Raw genomic sequence first — 24,305 nt, forward strand, 5'->3', positions numbered from 1 at the left:
TGTATGGATACAGGATTAATGAATTTGTTATGGAATAATTTTTTAAATGTTGGTCCTCTGAGGTTGAAATATGATTAAAAATGCTCAATATTGCAAGAACACCTCAAAGAAATAAAAAAGTGTTTATCATTAATTCTGCATCCTAAATATGCTAGCAGTTTTGACAAGGGATAAATGTGAATATTGTTTTTTTTCAAGATTTGACTTCTCAAATAACCGACGAAAAATCGGACTTTCTTTGTTGATAAATCTTCTGATATGTTTCTATGAATTGAAAAAGTAAAGCTGGAAGCCAAAAAGCAATTCGATTTTTAATTTATCGACTTAGATATTATATGTATAACAATTTAAATTAAGAAGCACTTCGAACATGAGTTCGGTTGGACTTCGTTCTTGCAGATTTACATACATACTTTATATAAATGCCGTATCATATAAAGGGAAATATCCAGGTTCTGAGATCTCAATTTGATCAATCCACCTTAACGCAAAGCCATAACGAGGGTCCAAATAAAGGGCGTTATGTCGCCAACATCGAAATTTTAGGACGATTAATGACATAATATTCTAGAGCATAACTTTTTTACCAAACTCCGTATGTTCAGGTTGAATGACATTTCTTTATGGCATTTTCCTCTCCCAAAGCTTATCACATTATCTGCTTTTGCGTAAATGGGTGTATTCGTCCCACTGTGTCGCTACAGCAAAGCGCAAATGTCAAGACGAATAAGAACCGTAAAGTGAGTTGATTGTCAGAAACTACACATACATACATATGTATATGTATATGTGTAAATGTAGTGTGCGAATAAAGGCAAGAACTCATGAAAGAACGGACGTCAGAACATACTAGTCAGCTCACTGCTTGGTCTGAAATATTCCCCATTTTATGTGATAAAGGAAATACCATTCTGCTATACTGATTGCTACGAAAATACATTTTATAGAGCCAGCCAGTCAGCACACTGGCACCAGTAACAACAGCCAAACCAACAGCAGCAACAACAGCAAAAGCGCAATAGCAACGTCGACGATGACTAAAGCGGATGATGGTGCCCAGTGTAAGAGCACGAAGCTGCTATTGTCTCAATGCCAACGTATTGGTGTCGGTGCGCTGCAGTCAAAGTAAAATTTGAACTAAGCATGGCACCGACCAGCTCGACATGGAAACGCCAAGGCACACTTCTCAGGCGAATGTGCTGACTGACAGACTGGCTGGTCTGTTGGCTGGTTGACTGGATGGAGCAGCTGTGCGAATGGGTCGCATCATACGGTGTCGGCGTTGAAGTGCTCGAGAGGTGTCGGTGTGGCAGGCGAAGTGAAGCATTTTGGTATAGAATTTTGTTTTCCTTACATTATTCTATTTTCAGTGGATTAAATGTTGATATTGGTAGTCGGACGTTCGTCGGTCGTTTTGTTAGTCGCTGGTGGTGTTGCTGTTGGTGGGGTCGGTTTGCAACACTTATGGTGCAGTAGAATATTAAGTTGTGTGGTGTGATGGGATGGTGTGGCTGAGGCGCTGTTGTAACTCAAGGAAATATTATAGACAGTGAGATTTTTAGCAACTCAATGCCAAATAAATAAATATTATATATTATTATACGTAATTGGCTTATAAAACATATATAAGTACATATAAGTATGTCATAGCATTGGTCTCCAAAGCTGAGCCTAGGGTACAAAAGTAAAAAATTCCAGTATATTTCCTAGAAAAATATCTCTTGACTATTTACCACCATGTATGGCTATACCAAAAGATGGACCCAGTTAGACCTCCTTGGTCATATGCAATTGCATTAAATGATTTCCAGCTAAAATTTCGGTAGCTTCAGAAGATCCCGCGTAAAACCAAACTTTCTTTACAGGAGATAACATTAAGATAACAAAATTTACTCGAAAATTTATCAACACAAACTGAAAATCATCCTCGTCCTCAAGAGTCAACATTTACTAATGACCTCGTTGTACAACCTGATTAAAAGCTTCGTTCCAGCTCCTTTTCTGAAATAATTCCAAGGTACTTTACTGTAGTTGCAAGTTTAAGCCGGTTCGAACTGTTATGATTACCCAGTTCCTGTCGACACACTTATTAAGAGGTCTATGTACCAAAATATTTCTGAAATTTAACGAAATTTTCCGCTTATTCGACTACTGTTTCATAATACTGATTCTTCTTAGTCCGCTTGTACACGGCTACGCACTTTTGTTTATATGTAGTGGTATTTGCGTGGCATCTTCCCACCGTCACCAACACTAGAGTGCTGGTATTACCCTCAGTCGAACTAGAGTTTTAGTTGTCGGTAAAGAAAACTGCACTGTATTTTACGCCAAAGCTGTACAAAAAAGAATAAAAGGCAAAATAGAAATTTCCATCGATCGAAAGAAGGTAGAAGTGCTCCGTTGCCGCGTTGTTCAGTTGCTTGGTAGCTATTTGCTTTGCCTGACAACCAGCGCCAATTCGAGCAACCGACAGACAGAAAGACTGACGGAACTGACTTAACTGACTGACTCGCTGCTAGCACTTGGCAACTATTCAAAGTTGTTGGTTCTGTTGGTACACTTCGCCTGCTTGGCCGTGTCTTCGTTGCCATTTCTCGCCAGCGCTATGGAAGAAACCTCGGAGTCACAGCAATGGCGGCAGTGTTGGTTCCATATCTGACACGAAAATTCCACTTTGGAATGAGAAAACACCAACTAGCAAGTACTGCAACAGCAATACCAACTATAATAATAACAACAACAACAGCAACAAATGCCATTACGTCCACGACGTAATTTAGAATTCTGATGTTCACATGAAGCTAGCACGGTCCGGTCACGGGAAAGCACAAGTAGCAGTAGCAGGAAAAGCAACAAAACAGAGACATTAGCGAAGAACCAGCTCCACTCGTCGTAGCGGCAACGAAACCAGAGCTGGCACCGACACTGGCACTAGCACCGATTCTAGCGCACAATCTCGTAATGCCAGTGCCTGAATAGCAAAAACAAAAATGAGAGAAAAAAGAAGGTATGCAACAACAATGGCTACAATTGTTGTGGTGTTCCCTTAGCTTTTTCCGTTCTTATTTTCATGATTTCAAATAATTTTCTTTCATTTTCCTTGTTGTCCGTGCGTCGGTCTTTTTCATTTCGTTGATGGGATTTTATTAAAATCCACCGACAACCGAACGAACCAAGCAGCCAACGCTTACATACATATGCGCTCATAAATATTGCATGTACCATATATATATATAAGTATGTGTGTTGTCGTGCAACGACATCTCGCCGAACAATTTAAGTTTGAATGAATGAATAGCTTGCGCATAGTAAGTGAAGTGAGTGTGCGGCATTGCGGCCAAACAAAGTATTTAATAATAAAAAGTAAAGCAATGCATTGAAATTCAAATACAATTCGATTTATGGTTGTTTTTGTTTCTCTTTTAGGGGATTTGAACGATTTGCTGATAAGGTGGCATTGACAAGATCGCAAGGTCGTTCATTGAGCAGCTGGTAGGCGTGATTTGTGTTGGGAAGAGGGTGGGAGGGAGAGCAAGAAATAAAGGGGAAGAGAGCCAAAAAAAAAGCGAGAGAGAGAGGTAAACGTGGTAATCGAGCACGTGGCAGGGAAAATGACATGTACATGCACACACATTTATATATTTATAATAGCAGACCATTTACCGTTTTAATATCAACAGGAATCGTTTAACAGCATGCCGCTGCAACTAAAGCAATGTAAATTTAACAGGCTAGTGGGAAAAATTTTATATCACATGAGACATGACATCAACAGAGAGATTTGAGAGCACTACAATTACAAGAGAGCAGTGAAAATGTTTTCGAAGAGTTATTATTTAAAAAGGATTAATATTCCCAACCTAGCGCTTGATTCTGTAATAAAAAATCTGCACTTATATATTTTGTACCAAAGCCTTTTTCACTTGATAGACTTGATAGACCATAGATTGATTAACTATTATTGCTTACAGCTCTTGAAATTCCACATTTGTTGAAGAACACATGGATGGAAGTATTATTGGATGAAAATGGTGGGTTTAGTTTTCAGAATATTATACTTATATCAAGTGTTGAATTCGTTTGAATAAATTTTTAAAGTACGTACTGTAGTTTCATTTTTTAATTCTTATCAAGTTTTTTATACTTAACATTTGTATAAGTTATGTGGGGCCTAGGAGAGTTTTTGACCCGATTTTATGCGGTTGTAATATTACAACATATCATTAACAGAAATAGGGGCCCTCTTTCATTAAGAAAACGCACAGATTGATCAATATACAAAGTATAAAGTCAAGCGGATGTTAGAAAACCTTATATCAGATGGGGACTAGGCGAAGTATTGTCCTGATTTTATCCATTTTAGGCATGATCATACACTGTTGTTAGAGTAAGATAATATCTGAATTTCATTAAGATGTCTTACATACCGACCGATTGATGTGGTAGAAAATCAACCGGAAGATACGAAAATATTTATACAAAGTATATGGGAGCTAAGGAAAGTATTGACCCTATTTTACCCATTTTTGGTCCCAGAGCATGCTATCATCACAAAAATATTAACCCTTAATTTCAATACTAGACCTCACAGATTGACGGATATATTCGGTAAAAAACCAGCCATACGCAGTGGGGTCCACATATTTGGTGTCTGGGCCCTTAAAAATGTATAGTCCGATTGCGATCATTTTTGGGCGTGAGATGAAATGATTAGATCAAAAATGCAAATTCAAACCAGTCAGCATCAAATTATATTTATACAGGGAAAACACTCTCTTTCATTCTCAAAAATACTACTTGTCATATGATCAACAATAAACGGCCGAGTTAGGAATTTTAATTGACCAAAACTACCAATAAGAAAGCTTCTATGTCGGAAGATACTACTATTTTGAGGTTTAGAAGACGTTTTATAGATTTAGTGCTATTGTTCTTTGAATGATGTTTTTTGTTCACAAGATTAGAAAATTTTGTAGAACATTTTCCTAACGGTACCTTAAGGATATTAAGAATACTACTTTAAAGCTTATTCGTGTAAACATGTAAGGCCTTCTCTACTCAAAGTTATGGTTTATATGTGTGTACTTAACTTAACTTAACTTAACTCGACCACATAGCTATTTGTGAAAAGGTTTTTGGTTCATATGTAAATGTTAGCAACAATAGGGTAAAAACTGACTTTGAAGTATTCATGTGAAGGATTTTTGAAATTTTTTGAACTGATCACTAAAACATCAAAATTTTGGTTTTAACAGCTGCATACAACAACAATCGGCTAAATTTCCACTTTTGTAATATTTTTTTTGAATATTAAAAGGTGTGTCCCAACAACTCACGGTATGATCACCGAGTATGAACGAAATATGTATATGCATATTATATATCGGTTATCCAATAGCTCGATGTACTGAGATGCGTTTAAAACTCAAAAATAACCCATATATAGATGGATTGTAATCCATGGGTCTTTAAACTTTTATCTAATCTAACATTTCTAGGTTAAAAGCAAGAGGCATATCCAGAACTGTCTAAGAGACTTGGCCAACATTATTCACTATTGATTTTATTCTTTTTTACATTGTACGATCTTTATGACAATCAAGATTCTGGCAAATTGCGAAACCGATGGAACTGCATATGCAACATCATAAAAACGGAATAAACACACTTACACAACCATATCGCTTATTGCACTTGTCACCATGTGTAAGTTGAAACCAGTCATGCAGGAACCGGAAATAAACGCCAACTCTAACGTCATTATCATGAGTTCAGTTAATAATCATTCACAGCAACAGATAGGGTAAGACACAACATCACAACAACACATACAAAATATGCAATGGCTGTGTATGTGCGCGTATAGATAAATGGCTTCAGCGTGTCGCGCTAAAAATTCTAATTCGCAATTCGCTTCATATATGTGTGTGTATGTGTGTTTTAGAAGTTGTAGTTTTACTAAAGTGGATTTGACTTGACTTGCTTGACAAGTTAGCTGGCTGTTCTGCTGACTATGCTGCTTGTTGAAACATTTTAAACGCTATTAATAATAATTTTAAGCTTCGAATATTTGGGCGCAAAATTTTTGTGTTTTCAAAAAATCAAGTCTCAAATTGTTTGTAATAAATAGGCAGGGAACCGATGGACATAAATTTATACTTTCATCGGCATTAAAGTGCCCGAATTCTTTCTCTGCCTCTTTCTTCTAGAGAGACTCTCTCTCTCTTTTTCTAATAGTGAATGAGCGTATATCAACAATGGCGAATTAATGTTTTAATAATGAGAGCACGTCGAAATATAATAAGCCTTTTGAAAAGATCCCTACTTTTTTACATTTTAGCAGTCTAGAATCTTCCTGCGACAAATTTATGTTGAGCTTTCTTTAAACTCAGATCCAAAAAATCTCAGGTATAAGCGCCATCTCTCAAGCTCTTTTCGCCTCCTTACTTTGCAAGTATCTAAGGAGAAGAAATATAAGACTTATAAAAGGCCTAAAAACGTCCACTGAGTAGTGATGAGCCCTCAGCTATTTAGGCGATCGAAAAGCCGCTAATATCGTGGCTAAAATCATCAATTTGCTCGGCATTGGAAGGCAACCTCTCTGGCTGGAACTCCTTTTCACCACAGAAAGATATAAAACCGCAAAATAGCGCATGAGCTGGTTAACACAGAATAAATAATTAATTGAAGCATAGAAGAAGATCAATTCAGTAAGAAGAGCTGAAATTAATTATCCCAGACCTAGACGGGGAAAAATGGCTCTATATTGGAACACACCTCACTGTTTGTAAATGGGTGAATAGTCATTGATATTTATTTATACCGTTATAAAATTTATGATGATAACAAATGTAAAGTCGGATAATATATTCAACTTCATTTCGATGCGTGAAGCTTCCAAATTTTTTTCGGAATGCTACAAGCAAAATTTATATATTTCGGGAACCAAAAGTTCGTAAAATCTTCTCGTATTCAAAGAACTTACAGATACAGTACAGTTCGTTGGGGATTTTATTGAGAAAAACACAAAGGCTCAGTTTCCGTATAAAATGACAGTAGATAATGTTTTAATAAATGCTGAGACGTCATAAGCGATTTTTTGTGGTAGGAAATTGGATTTTCACTATCTTAATTATTAGTGAAAGATAGATAATTTACTCTTGCCAATAAAAAAAAGTCGATTACCGAAAGTACATACAAGTATAATTCAAAATATGAAAATTAAACGTACATATGATTGAGAACATTCTCCGAAAATTTGAAGTTGATCCGGCAAATAATTTCAGAGATATGAGCGTATTTGTAAAAATTTTTTAATTTAATAATCGGCTCTAAAAATTTTAAACACGTTTTTATCGAAACGCTATTTTCAGAGTCGTTGAGGAAAATTTTTTAATACGCCTTGCTTTTAGAACTGTTAGCTAACATGAGATTAACTTTTCTCTAGTTTTTTAGTTATTTCTATCGACTTTTAATTAGCTATTTGAAAGCAACGCGGACAAAAGTTCAAAAAGTTAAATCAGTGCTGCATGTTGAACAATTTACTGTTATTAAATTTTATTACAATGGTAAATTTTAAATTTGAAGCGAATTCGCATAGGCAATAGTTTTTTCCTCTTTAACTGCGGCCAATAAATATTTTCAACACAACACCTGAAAGTTGCCAACCTCCAGAAAATATTGCGCAGTATTCTCTTTTTTTTGCAAGCGAATGCATGACAAGCGGAATTAAATATTGAACTGCAAAAAAGTGCAATCACACATAAGTGTTTTTTCCCTCCAGCTGAGTTTTTTGTTAAAGTTTAAATATAATAAAATAAAATACATGAACACGCACGAGTGCGTGAGTGTGTGTGTGTGCGCTATGAACGTAGGTAGCTAAAAAAATTAATGCTGGAAATTCGCAAAAGTCAAAGTGCGCACAACAGAAACGCACACACCACTACATAAAAAGCGCAGCATACACACACACACACACACACACGTATTTTTGAAAAAACACGCGCTATTTGCGCACACATACACAAACAGCTGCAAACAAAACAACAAATAAACAACAATTGTGAGCGATGCGACAGTGAAACTCAACAAAAAGGCGAATGCAATGAAAAAACACTCAGAAAAAAGTACATAGAATGTATATGTACATGTATATATATATTTATATATATATGCGTAGGTATGCGTAAGTATGTATATAAATAAGTGTGTATTCATGTTTGCATGTCTGTATGTTTATATATGAGTATGTATAAATAATTTTGGGTGTGGGTGGACATTGTGAGCAAACACAACGTCAACATATGAAATAAACAGCAGCAACAACAATGAAGCCGCCATGCGAAGCTTTCGAGCCACAACCAAAGCAGCGCACAGCATGGCGCGCAGCAACAATAGTTAGTAAGCGTAGAATTTAGTCATTTGGCGCGGCGCGACCCGATTTCAACACAGCGCTGACAGTGTTGCCATTGTGTCATCAACAGCAGCAAGGCGGTGATGTGCGACACACAACGGTGCATTTTCAGCGAATTCATAAAAAACATAAAAAATAAACTATATAAATAAGCAATAAGAAGTAAAAAATAAAATAAATAAAAATTAAATTAAATAAAAAACAAGAAAAAAGTTAACCCCGGCTGCACCGAAACTAGAATACCCTTCACAAATAAAAAAGGTTTCTTAGGTTCTCAGCTCTTCACACTGAACATTTATATGTATGTATGTATGTATTTTATAAGATCTCCAACGTTTTTTTGTTGTTGGTGTTACAAACTTCGTGGCAAATTTAATATACCCTGTTCTAGGCATAGATATCAATAAAAATCAATCATGTACTTATTTGTATAAGTATATAAAAAAAAAATACTTAAGGGGTTATATCCACTTGTAAGACAGAAAAAATGCGCATTTTTGTGAATTTTTTTTAAGCGGCACTTTATCTTACGACTTAAAATAAAAATTAACATAAAGAGAATTGAATGTACTTTTAGAATCAGCGACTAAATTTTTAAAAATATTAGATCCCCTTGTTCCTATGCCGATCTTCAGAAGGTCCTCCGGAAAAAGGTTTGACAATTTATTCTAAGCATGAGGTAAAATAAATCGAATTTCTCTCTTTCAGGCTTTCTTGGCAACTTGTATTTATACAAAAATTATATTTATTGACATTTGACATTGAAAAAAAAAACCAAAAAAATGCTGGCTATTCTTATAATAGGGGTATGTGGGTCTAAGTTTAGACCGATATCATACATATTCAGCGCTAAACCATATTGTGGTCAAGAAAATGTGTCTACTTAATTTCATAAAAATATCGAACATATTGACCGATATTAGCGCTATAAAGTCAACAGGAAAGTGTATATAGTGCCAATACAAGTATAGTGATCGATTTTATCTATTATCAGTATATCTAAAGAATTATGTCGAGTTAATATTTCTAAGATATCTTAAACATTGACCAATATATACGGTTTAAAATCAACGAGCAGCTTTAAAACTTTATATTTGGGTATATGGGGGCGAGGGGAGGTGCACTTTTAGCTGATATTTTCGGTATAAAGTCAGCAATTGGTAAGGAGGTTGTCATATTCGGTATCTAAGGCCTTGAAAGTTATGTTATAGTCCGATTTGAACTATTCTACAAATTAAAATCACTATTTCTGATGGATTTTACTCCAATGTCTTTATTGATACTTGATTTATGTATATATTGTAAAGTGAAAGACTCTGATTAAATCTTATATAGTGTCATAACCGATGTAGGTATGGTTTTAATTCAATTGCATCTATTTTCAAATTCAGGACGTTGAGATATGGAACTTCACCATAAAGTAAGCGGTGACACGCTTCAACTCTATAATTTTTACACCGATTTCCATGCAATTTTTACGGTAGAATTTAATGCTTCTGATATGTTTTTTTAAGGAGTTGTCGCACTTTCTGCGGTTTTTGTATGGGAGTGAGCGTGGTTATTAACCCATTCTTACACTGTGGAGAGAAATGCTCTAAGTTCGGTCGATGTAGTTTTAATACTTTGGGGAATATATAGTACATGAAAGCTATTAAGAAACTCACTTTAAATAATTTATGAGCCAGACATCTGGTCTTTTGTCAGTGATAGTATTTTATATTTTTTTGAAAAACGGGCATAGCATGATCCGGGTTTGCTCATCTGCAAAACCAACCTCCTCAGAGTGCAAAGGTATGCGAGTAGCAAGTTTCATCAAGATATATGTATGTATTTAAACTTTAACACATGTTTACGTAAAATAAAGTGGAAGCATTTATTGTTGCAAAGTAATGCGTCATGCGCGCCAAAATAACGCAGCGCGAGTCACAACAAAGTGTCCATTCACAATGGCCACTATACTAAGTAACAACAGGCTGACTAAGACTCTATCGAGTGCTTACAGCTAGTTGACGGCTCGCATGACGACTTCTTGATTTCGTTGACTGTCCCAACAATTTGCCGCTGAGTTATGGACGTTCGCCGCTTTGAAGACGCTATGAAAGTGTTCTGCATACCAGCTTAATGTCGGTGGCACCATTATTTGCCGCGCTTAGTTTTTTCTTGTCAACATATGTACCAACATATGCATGCATATAAGTGTATGTGTGTATGCGTGAAAGCACGCAATCACGCACGCAAGAGTCACGCAATGTTGACTTGCTACCTTCCACTCGGACACATACAGGCATAAGAGTACATGGCACGTAAGTCGCACTGGGTGGGCGAACGATTAGGGCCAAGTTAGCGCATACATAAGTATGTGAAATTTTGTTGCTGGATCGATAACTGTTCACACGAAAAAAAAACTAACAAAATGCGACAATGATTTAAAAATATTACAGTAAAGTAAAAGTCGTTATTGACGCTCTATTGTGAATGACAGCTATGGGTAAATTAGCTGAGGCAAATAAGATATAAATTGACCCGAACTATTTATACTGGAGGAAAAAAGGTTAACCTGATAATTACTTAATACTTAAGGATATGTTTTTTGCGGTTTATCTCTCTCAGAATCTTTCTCTATGTTATATCCTTGGTTTTTGATCCATTCAATTCAGTGTTTTTGAAATAAATGATCCCGCCAATTCTATTCTTTTTTATACCTTGAACAGGGTATATTAAGTTTGCCACGAAGTTTGTAACACCCAAGTTTGTAGCCCCTCGGTTTGGGAAATCTCGATCTGCACACATTATTTCCTCCAAAAGAAGCTGCTCAATTGTCGGAACCTCCGATGTCGGATCACTATAGCATATAGCTGCCTTACCAACTGAACGATCGGAATCAAGCTCTTGTAAGGAATCTTTTGTATTTATGAAGGCTATTGTAGCTTCTATGCAACCGAAGATAACGTTTTGTTTTTGTTTTAATTGTATGGGACCTTTTCGACACATTTTTTATAAATTAAATACTAATTAGATAATTATTAATTTTTTTCCATTAAATGGTAAATTGAAATCAATTAGCGGTTGTTTTGTTGATATTGTCTTAACATTTCCGTGAGGAGTTCGCGAAATCTTGGTATTATTTTTTATCGGCTACTAGTTATTAACTTTTTACGCAAAATATTACAAGGTGCGAGTTTCATAAGCGTTGCTTCATTATTTTAATTGAAATAGACATTCGGCTGATACATTCGACTTGTAGGGATCAAGTGTTGTATTGATATAACATAGAGAAAAACTCGTCGGTAACCCTAATTTATGCGAGTATTCAAATCGTAATTTTAAGATCACTATTACACTCATAACTGAATCAATCTAATTGATATCTCGTGCTCACTAGTCTCGATTTTTATCAAATTATTGTATGCATATTTGTATACCTGTATATTTTTTTGAGACTTAAGAAAATAACGGCAAAGGTTAGACGAAAAATTTAGAATAATGGTAAACTCTGTTTATACTTTTGCAACATGTTGCTACAGAGTATAATAGTTTTGTTAACCTAACGGTTGTTTGTATCACCTAAAACTAATCGAGATATATATACTTTTATGTATAAATGATCAGGATGAGGAGATGAGTTGAAATCCGGATGTCTGTCTGTCCGTCTCACACAAGTGAGGACAGACCACTACCATGCCCACAAAACGCCATTAATCGACAACGTATAAAATGTTAGCACAAGAGGTCTTTATAGGTGCTGGTATCAAAATTGCTCGACCGATTTCAACCAAATTAATTACATAACACTCTTATAATATTTTTATATTACAGTGCGAAAATAGAGGAAATCCGATATCCGACTTCCCATATAAAACAATTTTTAATTCGATCTGATTCTTTCACATTTTACTATACAAATAAAGCAGCAATAATTATATCAAGATACAACTTTGCACGAATAGTCCCTCTAAAATGGGCCATTTTATTACCAAAAATTTTTTAAATCGAAGGAAAAATGTTCAAGCCCCTAGGTACGGAATATGTGGACCCCAGTGCCTATAGTTGACTTTTCACCGAAAATATCGGTCAATGTGTGAGATATAAGTTTGTATAAATAAAATTCTAAGAGAATGCTTTCCTGACGATAGTGTGTCTAAGTGTCAAAATTGGGTTTAATCTGATCAATATTATTATTTTTATTAAGTTATATTATTGGTCATAGTCTTAGTTAGTTCTATTACTATATTTTATTTACCGTCAGCTAAAATTGTATTAAAATCATCTTCAAATGAGATATATGGGATAAACTCAACTGAAGAAGTTAAATTTAATATAATGAGTTGATGTGTTTTTTGTCCAAAACGCATGTTGTGTCTTCTTTACTTTAAGTAGAAAATGTAGAATTTTAGACAGCTTGCTAGAAAATATTCATTGGACGCTCTGAAAAAAATTTCTGCAGTACGGACCCGAAAGAAGCTTCAAAACGGAATTAATCTATCAACTCACTTATCTACAAAAAAAAATGAAAATGAATTTCTGTTGCCTGCTGAGCAATCGCTATACATTTGAGGTATTCACAATAGAATAGTCCACTCTTCTTAAGAGTTCACCACACATTTAATTATTTAAATATTCCTTTAGAGGGGCTTTTACCATCGTATGAACAACAATACAGAGATCATACAGGATAAGTTAGACTTATTCCTTTCTTTTATCTCTAAATAATAATATATTTTTGCTACTAAGAGTCGTGAGTTTAACCTCTCTAACACCTAATCAATCAGATGATTTAATTTTGTACCCTAGAATTTTTGATATTACCCCTCGAGATAGTGCACAATAGAATTTGTTTTTTATATAAATTTTCATTCAATCTATATCTAGTCTTCTAATATTTAAAAAAAGAAGACAAATAAATCGCTCTAATAAGTTAATTATTCGACCGAGTTTATTCTATTAAAACCTATCTGTATACTTATGAAGATTTCTACAATTACAGCTAGCCGAGAAATTGATATACGGAATATGGCATTGGTATATATTTTCAATGGTGCATGGTTGTAGAGTTAAAGGGTTGTAATTTCTAACCTCTCCAAAGCAGAGTTTGTAATGTTTCCAAACGGAGCAAGTTCGGAGGAGAAAGAAATTTGATGAAATCAATTCGAAACTTTCGTCTTGAATATTCACTAAAAACCGTTGCAACTCTCTAGTAAAATACTCTGCAATGTTTTGTATAAGGCAGTCTTTTTTTGAAGGCATCCTATGAACTTGGTCACAATCTCGTTAAAGGGTCAACGTCGTTATTTCCAAGATCAGTTTTCAATATTTTTATATCTAAAGATAATGTATGTGTCATGAGATTGTTTTTACTGTTATTTAAATAAGTTATACACATACTTATGTATGCATACGGAACACTTTTAAATTTGTAACGGACTACTTTCTGGTATAATCAGTACAGATTATACACGAGCGTACGCGTAAAAACCGTTAGTTTAAATTTAAATTCAATACTGCAAGGATATCCTTGGTTTGGCGCGCATTGTCCTCCATGCATGGTAGCTCGGCTCTTAGCCGGCCCTATGGAAAGCCGGTCTGCGTGATAAAATACTGATTTCTGCGTGTGAGTATATGTGTGTGTGCTTCATTTTCTCTCTATAAATGTGCTATAAATGCGTAAAACGGTGTGTGTGTATGTGTGTGTGTGTAAACACTTCTACGCTTGTATGCGCTATCCTTCACCTCCAGTGCGCCGAGTTGGCTGTGAGCTGCTGAATGTCTGTGGTAATACAGCTGACGTAGTTGTTGTTACTGTTGTACCAAGTCAGTGTGTGTGTCATCATTATAGTCATCCTGCTGAAATTGGAATTCCTCGCACACAAATACATATAATATATGTAAATACATGTACCCTACAAGAAACTGCTGAAGGGTTCACCAATACACTCACATTTGTTATGCCAGTACTGACGGTAAATTTAATTTGACCGTCACTGTTATTGTTAAAAATAGACACTTACGATTTATATTGCTTACTATAGCTTTACATATGTAAAAATTAAATAGCTGCATTCTTGTCACCACTGACAGTCAAATGAGCAGTAAAATTACTGCCAATATTTACGATTTTTCCAAAAACAAATTATGTATGCGTCGTAGCTGCATTCTTGTCACCACTGACAGTCAAATGAGCAGTAAAATTACTGCCAATATTTACGATTTTTCCAAAAACAAATTATGTATGCGTCGAAAAAAGATGACACACATTTCCATAGGAGTTTTGAGAAGTTGTGAAATCTTATATAACTGTTATTCCGTGCGATAAACCAAAAGTGTTGCGTGCTCTTGTGCAATACATTTTTTTGTGTTAAAAATTAATAAATAACGAAAGAGTTTTCAAACGTAATTCAGGTAAGTTATTATTAAGTTTCAAAATTTATTATTTCATTATATTTCTGTTGCACTCCTTTTTTATATTTATGTATATAAGTATAAATTATTTTAACAAAAATTTGTAATTTATTAAAGAAATAGAACTTGTATTATATACTGTGGAAAAGAATTTTTCACTTGATTTTACTGTCATAACTGATAATTCTCAGCTTTAATGGATTTATGGTCAGCAAAGACTCAGGAAACGGCAAGAGCGTGAGCAGCATAGATATATAGTGAATCAATTCCGAATATCCACGTGTTAAAGGGAGATGCAAAGTCACACACAAACGCATGTACAATAGGTTTTGCACAAGGCTCTTAAGAAAATGATAGAAACTCTGTTCTGCGCGCTGACAAAATTTTTTCAGCTGTGACCGTCACTGTTCTTGTAGGGTACTCATACAATAATGACTAAGTCAGCAGAACCGATGTTTATAGCACTAACAACAATACTAGCGAACATTTCTGTATATTCCACTATATCTTGTTGTATTTGTAGTTTACAGCTGCAGCACAGTGTGGAGGAATAACTGTGTAATCATCAACCAATGTTACATATACTAATATACATAATAGTATATATAATATGTATGTATGTATCTTGTGTGTGTGTATATATAGCACAACAAACGAGAATGATGGCAGCAAAACTGAAGGACGGTGAGTAATTGATATTTACAGGGTACAACTTCTATCAAAAGCAGTTGTATTCAAATTGCCATTGACTCAGCGTAGAGGGGATTCGAAGAAGCAACTGATATAAATTTAACCGATTGGCATAATCAAGTAGCATTAGAATATCAAGTGGTTATGCCATTTTAATTGAGATCTCTTGTATTCAATACTACTAGCAAACGTTGTTGTTACTTTTATATGACAAGAAAGCAGAGCTCAAACATAGTGAGCAGAGAATTGGCGAGTCGAAGATAGCTTATATCTCAGGGCAAGTTTTTGCGTATGCAAATATGACTTACGCTTCAGTTAGTGACCGACGCACAACCGTAGACCGAATCAGCTGACCTAAGTATCACCACCGCTTCTATAGTCCGTGTACGTGGATATACAAAAAAATTGGATTTTTCTCGTAAAAACGAGTCAGCTCGTCTCTCTCTCATAGCTTGGTCTCTTGCAACGCAGGGGTTGCCAGTCTCGATATTTTGTAGTAACTAAAAAATTAACTTGAATATATTTGAAATATTATTAAACAAACTCAAAATCACAGTCGAATACAATTATTTATAAAGAGGTAGACTATTTTTAGTAGTTGGATTTTAGTTTTGAGCTTTTCCATCATGAAAATGTATAACTGAAAAGTTAGTTGTGCGCAAAATCATGTATACAACTTGAGCATTGGCAACATTGGCGAAATGAAAACAAAAAGCACAACTGATTTCTACGTTGCCACTGCGGGCATAACTTTGAACAAATTTCGTTTGATACGGGCGGTAAGTACGGAAGGCCGGAAAGTCGGTCACTAACTGAAGCATTATTCGTAGTAACGGGGGATACATCTGCACTGCAATAGTTGGGCTTCTATATCCAACATGTCTAGGCGAAGACTAACGAGCTCTATATACAGTTAGAAGGCCGAAAAAAAGTGAATTTTCTAGAAGTTTTTCTGAGAAAACTTTTAATATTATTGATGCAAAAATTTATACACATATTATGAAGTCTTTTAACTATATTTTAAAATTTAGTTTTAGTAAAAATATTTATTTGGAAAAGAGCTGCAGCTGATCTCCGGTAGCTCCTCTCAAAAAAGATGTTTTAAGGTGACCATTATATCTCTAAACTGATCAACTGAAATTAAAAAACCAAACAGATTTCGTTAAAGTAATGTTAAATTTAGTAACTAGTCGAAGGAATAAGTAAAATAAATTTTTTTGACAAAATGGCTGTTTCCAAAAAAAAAAATTGAATTTTCACCGAAATTTCGGCTTTAAATTGTTTATAAAAACAAAAATGTTTATCGAAAAGAAAAAATCTTCGATGAATTACTAAAAAAGATATTTAAAAAGCTCGTGTTAAAATTTGAGACTAATCGGTTAAGCTGTTTTCGAGTAATTTTGGTCACCGACTTTGAAAACACCATTCTGAGAAAAACGCTTTTAAACAGCGTTCAGGTAGTCGCTGCCGCTCCGGCCTTGTACTTCCAAAAACTCTGAAATGCCTTTTCAAATTTGCGTATAACTTCGAAAATATTCACCGGAACGACATGAAATTTTATGTGTGTATTCTTAAATATATGTACATTAAGAAACAAAAAAAAATCGATTTTTTAAAAATTCTAACTGTAAGTAACACCTTATGTCAGCAACCCTATATGTGTCGTTGGAGGCGTGGTCCACTAAATTAGTAGGGTTCGATTCAAAAATCCAACTAAATATTTTACGTCCCTTCAGTAAGAGACCAAATATTTAAGGAATTCTTTCCAGGAACACGTGCCTCATAATTAAACTACTGTTATAGATTTTGTGTTGACTTTAATTCCTAAACCGTGTTCTAAACCTACAGATTCTCAGATTAGAATGCCAGTTTTATATAGTAGACTAACTCAACAAAGGTTTTTATTTGAAGTGTATTGGCAAATCAGTGGGGAAGTGTACTCTTGTCCAGCTCGTTGTGGCATCTGGAAGTGAGACTTGATTGCCGACAACCAAAATCTGTCTCCTAGCTGATTGTGGTAAAAGATCGCTTTACACTCTGTCGATGAAATTCGCTTGTGGTGGCGTTTTAGAGACAGTGTGTTTTTGTAAGATCATGACATACCTACATCATTGTCAAGAATTCAGCTTAACGATAGCTTATAGAACCTATGAGTCAAGAGTAGTTACGTTTGGTACAGACACTTTGAAAGAGAAATAGGCATATCGAAAGCTTACCCATATCGACGTACAAATAAATATCAAAATTATTATATTTAAAGTAAGTTTTCATCACACACCCTTTATCTTCTTTTATTTCATTTATAATACATACATTTGCGACATTTATACTACAATTTTACATAATACCCCACAAATACCCTACACATATATACCCTTTATGTGAACAGTTACATATACATAAAACTCAATAATCAGTTGTACGCACACTTGTATAGGAGCTTTTGTGTTTGCACATTAGGGTATACGATATTTAAAAAATATGTCATGTACAAAATATAATATAAACGAGACGTTCTCGCGACATGTCATTCTTCGCAAAGGCAAATAAAGAGAGAGACAGTTTAATGCAACATATGTGATCGAATGGAAAACTTATAATAGTCGCATAAGCACTAATGTCTGTTGTGTTAATGTATTGATGGCTATCCTCTCTCTGGAGATGTTCCACTCTCTAAGTTCTGAAAAATTGATACAGCTACCATGTATGTATTACATAACTATACTATAATTAGTTTAAATTATATCTATTAAAGATTTCTGCAAAATTTCTTTCACAAATTGTAAAACTTATTATCTATCATACCATAATAGTATCGATTTAGGTATATTCAAAGTAACTAAAGAATAATACTGCCACAACCGGTCTCCAAATAGTTTAATTTGTCGCAAACTTTATGGAGAATAAATGTAAAGCCTACCATTTAGATTCATACTAAAAGTTGTTTCCGCGTAATTTCTTTTAACATTTTTTTTGAAACAATAAGTAGAGACTGTTTTCGTAAAGCAATGAACCACCCTTATAAAGATGGCATATTTTTCAATTCGTAAATTTGGTCTATCTCATGCTGCTTCTTTCTTGCATAGTAAAGGCAACTAGGTATATGCTTACATAAAAAGACCAAACTGGAATGGAATATACATGCATACATTCGTACGCATTTACTACCCTTACCAACATTGCAAACATTAAAAACAAAAACAACTTTGGAAAAGATAAGCCACCAATGTTATAACGTCAACTGCAAACACCCTTTATCACATACCACCCACCAACCAAGCAACCTAAAAGCTCACCCAGCGATCAATTCGACCTAGTATTCGCAAGCCAAGTTATATAACATAGATGTAGCACATATGTACAAAATATATATACTAATATATGTATATGGTATACAGAAGTTGATATCATTTTTATGTGCAAGTGCTTATATACCCTGTCGGAAAAATTTAGGCAATAGTGGGATTAAGATAAGTAATTTGAAGTTATTGAAGCTTTGTGTGAGTTAGTGTATAATAACAGACTATGGTTAATCTGAGATTTTCGATCGGTCGAAATCTTTTCTATTGATCGCTTTCCAGTTTTTATGTCAATTATTTTTTGAGATAAGTCCTGCCGTTTAATCTATTATTTTATTAAGGTAAGCTGTATTTCCTAATATAGATTCCTAATGTAGAGCTAATAGAGTTTTATTTTTTTCGAGGGTTTTGACATTTCTGAACATACCTCGAAATACTAATAATACTAAGCTTTTTAATATTGGTCTGACGAGATTACATATCACTAGGCATGAATACTTCCCATCTTATCGCCGGCCATCTTAATAGGTTACCTTTCATAGTGAAAAAAGACTTGTTTATAATGCCGTTCTGAGAGAGTATCGGCATTCGAAAGTTGAGAAAGTTGATTGTTCTTGAGCTATACAGTTATTGTTACTACATGCTTATGGTTGGATCACAAAACTTAAATTTCATTGTCTACGGTTTTGAACTGGAGTTTATAAAACTTTCCAATTGTGCGAATCAATTATTTCCAGTGAGCTGATGAGAGAGAGAGAGATGAATAGTATAGTCATTTAATTAGGCATTGCTAATAGAGCTCAAGAACATTTTTACAGAAATGTATCCTCAACTTGAAATGTATAGTAAGTTGTGAATAGTGTTGTAGAAATATGGAACACTTTTACAGCCTGGCGGCATCTGATGATTTCATTCTTCTCTATATGCTTGTTCACGAAAGGCCGATTCCTTTTTGGTAGTTCTTGTATGTAGATCATTACTTTAAATAGATGCTACTTCCGGCAATCCATTCTATATACTCCTAATAGTTTCCTGCGAGGGACATACAAAAAATTATTCGACCACATGCACTTACACCAACACACACATCAATATATTTTAGTCCCCACAGCCAATACACCCCAAAGCAGTGTGGGCGCATTTGTGAATCATATCTACGGCCATGATAGCTACCCAGCCAGTACTGCGGGCGGAAAGGTAGACAAACTGGAAGCCTGTCAAACAGTGTTGATGTTGAGTAAGAGTAAAGGTTTTGCTCACCACCCGTTCAGCACAATTGGGTTGCAAACGATATTGTGGCCCACAGAATCTCACAGCAATTGATGCCATGGTGGTAAGTAGCATTCAGGCAGACAAGCAGATAGGCAGTTAGTCAGTTTCAACCCCCACCATTACCACGAATGATGGTACGAAAGAAGCAGTGCTGAACCAACAAGCAGGCGGCACTGAAATAATAAACTCACACCAAACTCATTCGGAATTAGAAAACGAGCAGGCTGGTAGGATGGCAAAAAAGAGATGGGATTTATAGGTGCGTAGATAAACATACGTACAAATGCACTGAAGTAGTGTAGAACCGAAAGTATCAAGAATATTCTATGAAACCAGGCGGGAATTCAAAGCGCTATTACTTAAAATCTCATTAGAGCTCTCTAAGTAGCTTAAAGCTACAGGACCCTCCATTCTTAGGTTAACATCACATTGAAAAGCGATAGTTCTAACTCTGCTCTAATCTAACTGGACTTCTTTAAAAGATATTGAAATAAATTAATAAAAAATTAAAGCAAATTTAAAGTGTTTAAGCTGTCTCCGAAGGGCTGCTGGTTGAAACTTCTTGATACCGAAAAAAACTCCTACCTTTGCCTATATTGCAAGGTTATACGCTTTCCAGCTTGAAAGTCATCCACGAATAACGAAGGAATGTATATTAAGAGACTCTTTTTCATAAAGAAAAATATTCGGAGGATTGACTTTGGCCGGCAAAAGATGAACGCATTTAGATTTTTAATAAAATTTTAGACTTTCCTTCGACCAGAACTTGAACCGAATTTTGATAGCAACAAAGTGTAAATTAATAAAAACTAGTTTTTTGTGCCAAAAATAGTCACCCTGCAGACCATTTATTTCTGATTTCTTCACATGAAGCCAGTTTCCTACTTGGTTCTCAAATAATTCTCTAATATTTTAGAGCTTTCAAATAAAAGTAGCATGACAGATGAAAGGAAGATTGCGACGGTGCGATTGTACAAACGTACAAATGGACCACTAACGCACCACCGTCAACAGTCTTCATGGAACGTCAGAGGGGCTGTGGAGAAACCAGAAGAAGAAGATACATATTCATGTATAGAAAATGGAAGATTATACAAACCCAATTGCAGAGCAACGACGACGGCGTCGAGCTTTGGATATGAAACAAGGAAACAACAGAAGCAAGAAGTAATGAAGCAGTCTGAATTCAGGAATAACCACAACAGGAGTTGAGCAGACTGTGTGTAAAGTGGTAGCCAGCTAGCTGGATGACGACAGCAACAGCAGTCAGAAGGCTCCAAGGAAGAATGCGTAGCAAACGACGAAGCATGGTACATACGATTAAATTTGTATGTATGCTTATCACAGGCAAGCTGGTTGGTCGCTATAACATAACGGTTGTGAAATAAGAGAATGCATTAAACTTAAGAAGGTGTAGCAGTAACAGGAGTGTGGCGTTAGCAAAATGTTGGAAATTACGACATGAATAAAAACGAACTGTGTTGAATAAAAGCGAATGAACAGGGAGTGTAACGTATACGGCGAGGAATAATCGTAATGCCAAGTTAGGAGAATAAGTATGGCAGAGGGAAACATTCTCGTTGGTATTTGTGGCACTAAGGACGAACAAAACAATGAATGGTATAGTAAGGACGGTTGGTTATACAAATGGGTTGCATTCCATATGCAAGTTCCTCGGGAAAATTGTATAGAATCGAGAGGAATGAATAGACTGAAGTATGTCCAGCTGTATTCTAATCAAAACCACAAACAAAATCAGTTCAACACTTTTCTTAATATTTTTCAGATCGTTAGTCTTTGCAGATATGGAAGAATTTGCACAATAGCATCTAATATATGGAGGAGTTTCATTACAACTGAAAGCTTGTTAAATGAAGCTTTAAAAATGACAACAGGGAGGTTTCTTTTTCAGGTCGAGAAGGATTTCTTATTCGATTTTTAATGAAAATATTCGATATCAAAATTCTTTGTTTAGGTTAAAATATTTTGATAAAGACTTAACGTTCTGTTCATCCGATCGTCTATGGAAGAAAAAAGCCAAGTAAAAGTAAGAATGTCTCGTGGTAATTTAAAAAAATGAAGTGATCTCTCTTGAATAGAAGTAGGCTGATAAGATATGTGACACCCCGAATCATGTATCTGAAAAAGTTATACAATATTATTTTATTATAATGTGTATAGCACCGTCTCCTACTCTATATACTCTTATACCATACGATGAGTTCTAATAAAAGCTTTGAAAGCTGGACATTAACAAGAATTACGCCTTCCTTTTCCTTAGAGGTACACTAATTTGGACCAAATGCAGAATTTAATAACTTTTTTTTTTTGATTAATAATTTTTCTCGAAAAATTCTCTACTCATAAATACTAGCACTCGGTTGGAGCGAGTTTTAAGCTTCTAAGGTCTTCTTATTCTTCAAATAAGTGTATGAGGCTCAAATAAGAGTAGAAGTTCGGTTTAACATCTAGGGCAGGTGTAAACTCTAATTATACCTTTGTATGTCCACATATTTGTTAGTCGAAATTTTTGTGAAGCGTTTTCTTTGGAATACACCGCGTACATAATCTAAGTCGGAAAAGGTTCCTACGCTACCAACTTGCTGCTCGTTATTCCTCGCCCTACACTGAACAACTCTCTAAACAACAAACCAACCAACCACCCATTGGCACGCCTGAAAAGCAGTGACTTGGTATGTCGGTCGGTACACATATACCAATATATAAAAGTATATTGCGAATGCTGTTGATTAGTGCTGCCGTTGAAACTGCTGCTTCAGCTGTTGCTGGTGCTGCCTGATGCAGACTGACTGGCAGACTGTTGATGCCGGATAGTGATGCTGTCGACCTCGCTTGCTGTACCATGATTTAGCTCTCTACTTAAGACTCAACGTAAGCATCAGCTTGTTTGCTTTTCTCCTTTTCTTGTTATTTCTCATTTCATTTTGTGCTTGTCTCGATTTATTTTCTTTTTTCTTCTTTTGCTTTCTTCAACCACCATACCCTGGCATAACCTCAAAGTGGGTGATGACTCGACTCCGTATGTGTATCTGTGTGTGTTTTCTTTCATTCACTTAGGGTTCGTTCGTTCTAGCGTTCTTTCGAGCCACACAACATAGTAAATGCGTAGAAACGTTGCCGTTATAACAAGAGGGGGGTCACCTCTCTTAGCTCGAATATAATACCAAAAAAAGAAAAAAAAACCAAACGGAAAAATGTATGATGGGAAAACGAAAATTAGAACTTGTACTCGTAGAGGGTGGCAATGTTGATTAAATTTCTTTTTACATCTAGTAAGGTACTGTACACTGAAACAACAACAAAATCAGAAAAGAAAGCTAACATTTCGAGTTGCAAGACCATGAGATCAACAAGCCGCAGTGTAGTGCGTGTGTAGTGTAGTTAAATGAAACGAATGAAATGGAAATACTAGCAGCAGCAACAACAACACAGATAATAACCAGAGAAATGGTGAAAGCTCGAATATGAAGAAGAAGAAGAAAAAAACCACAGAACATGGAACCTATCAGTTGATGATAAACATTGCCACCAACACCGGCAACGAATTTTGTACAATCACACCGCCATTGTAGGACCCAACAACGAGTGGCATTGCTGAAGCCCACAAGCACACCTAAAGCTCTCAAGCATGGACCTGCGTTCACTGGTGCGTTCGCTGAAGTGCTACACCGGATTATTAATAGAAAATAACGTTGAAGCATTCGTGGTACCAACTCTACGTTGTATGATAACGAACATTGAAATGCATACTCGTACTCACCCGCCAACCTAAGCGAAACCGAAACACTCGCGAGGTGTGTAGTCACCGCACACATTAATTTGTGCGAAAGCTCGCAAATGGCGCGTAAATCGCTGATCGCACACGAACACGCACAAATTTCCTCGCTTCTTGGGCGCATAGAAAGTGAAACTTTAATGCGATTTAAGCTGTTGTGGGGCAAAGTTGCGAATAAGGATTTTGCCTGCAATATTCTCTTCGTGCGTATGCCTTGCAAATTGACATATATACAAATGTTTAGAAATCGTAAAGGTTGTTTTTAGTGTGAAGTATTCAGTTACTTCCGTACGCTCATAGCCTGTTTAAGCGTAGGTGCAAATTTGGAAAAATATTAGAAATTCAGAAAATAGGGTCGTTTAAGATCAAAACATTTTATACATTATTTTTCGACGATGTTGCGTTGGGATCCCTTTTTCTGTTCTCTCAGCCGTTTGAA

General features: G+C 35.4%; 1 long non-coding RNA gene across 5 annotated transcripts; it reads left to right on the top strand.

Annotated features, from left to right (window-relative positions):
• Positions 1 to 876: 876 nt before the first annotated feature.
• LOC118682934 (uncharacterized) lies at positions 877 to 3,912 on the top strand. Of its 5 annotated transcripts, XR_004978730.2 has the most exons (5): positions 877 to 1,318; positions 1,371 to 3,007; positions 3,181 to 3,363; positions 3,427 to 3,618; positions 3,681 to 3,912. It is a non-coding gene; the product is annotated as an uncharacterized lncRNA (long non-coding RNA). The 5 variants fall into 5 exon arrangements; XR_004978726.2 differs by having other exon boundaries at positions 877 to 3,007; XR_004978727.2 differs by lacking the exon at positions 3,181 to 3,363 and having other exon boundaries at positions 877 to 3,007.
• The last annotated feature ends 20,393 nt before the right edge of the window (positions 3,913 to 24,305 follow it).

Source organism: Bactrocera oleae, chromosome 2 (genome assembly GCF_042242935.1).
Source record: "Bactrocera oleae isolate idBacOlea1 chromosome 2, idBacOlea1, whole genome shotgun sequence".
Classification (NCBI taxonomy): domain Eukaryota; kingdom Metazoa; phylum Arthropoda; class Insecta; order Diptera; family Tephritidae; genus Bactrocera; species Bactrocera oleae.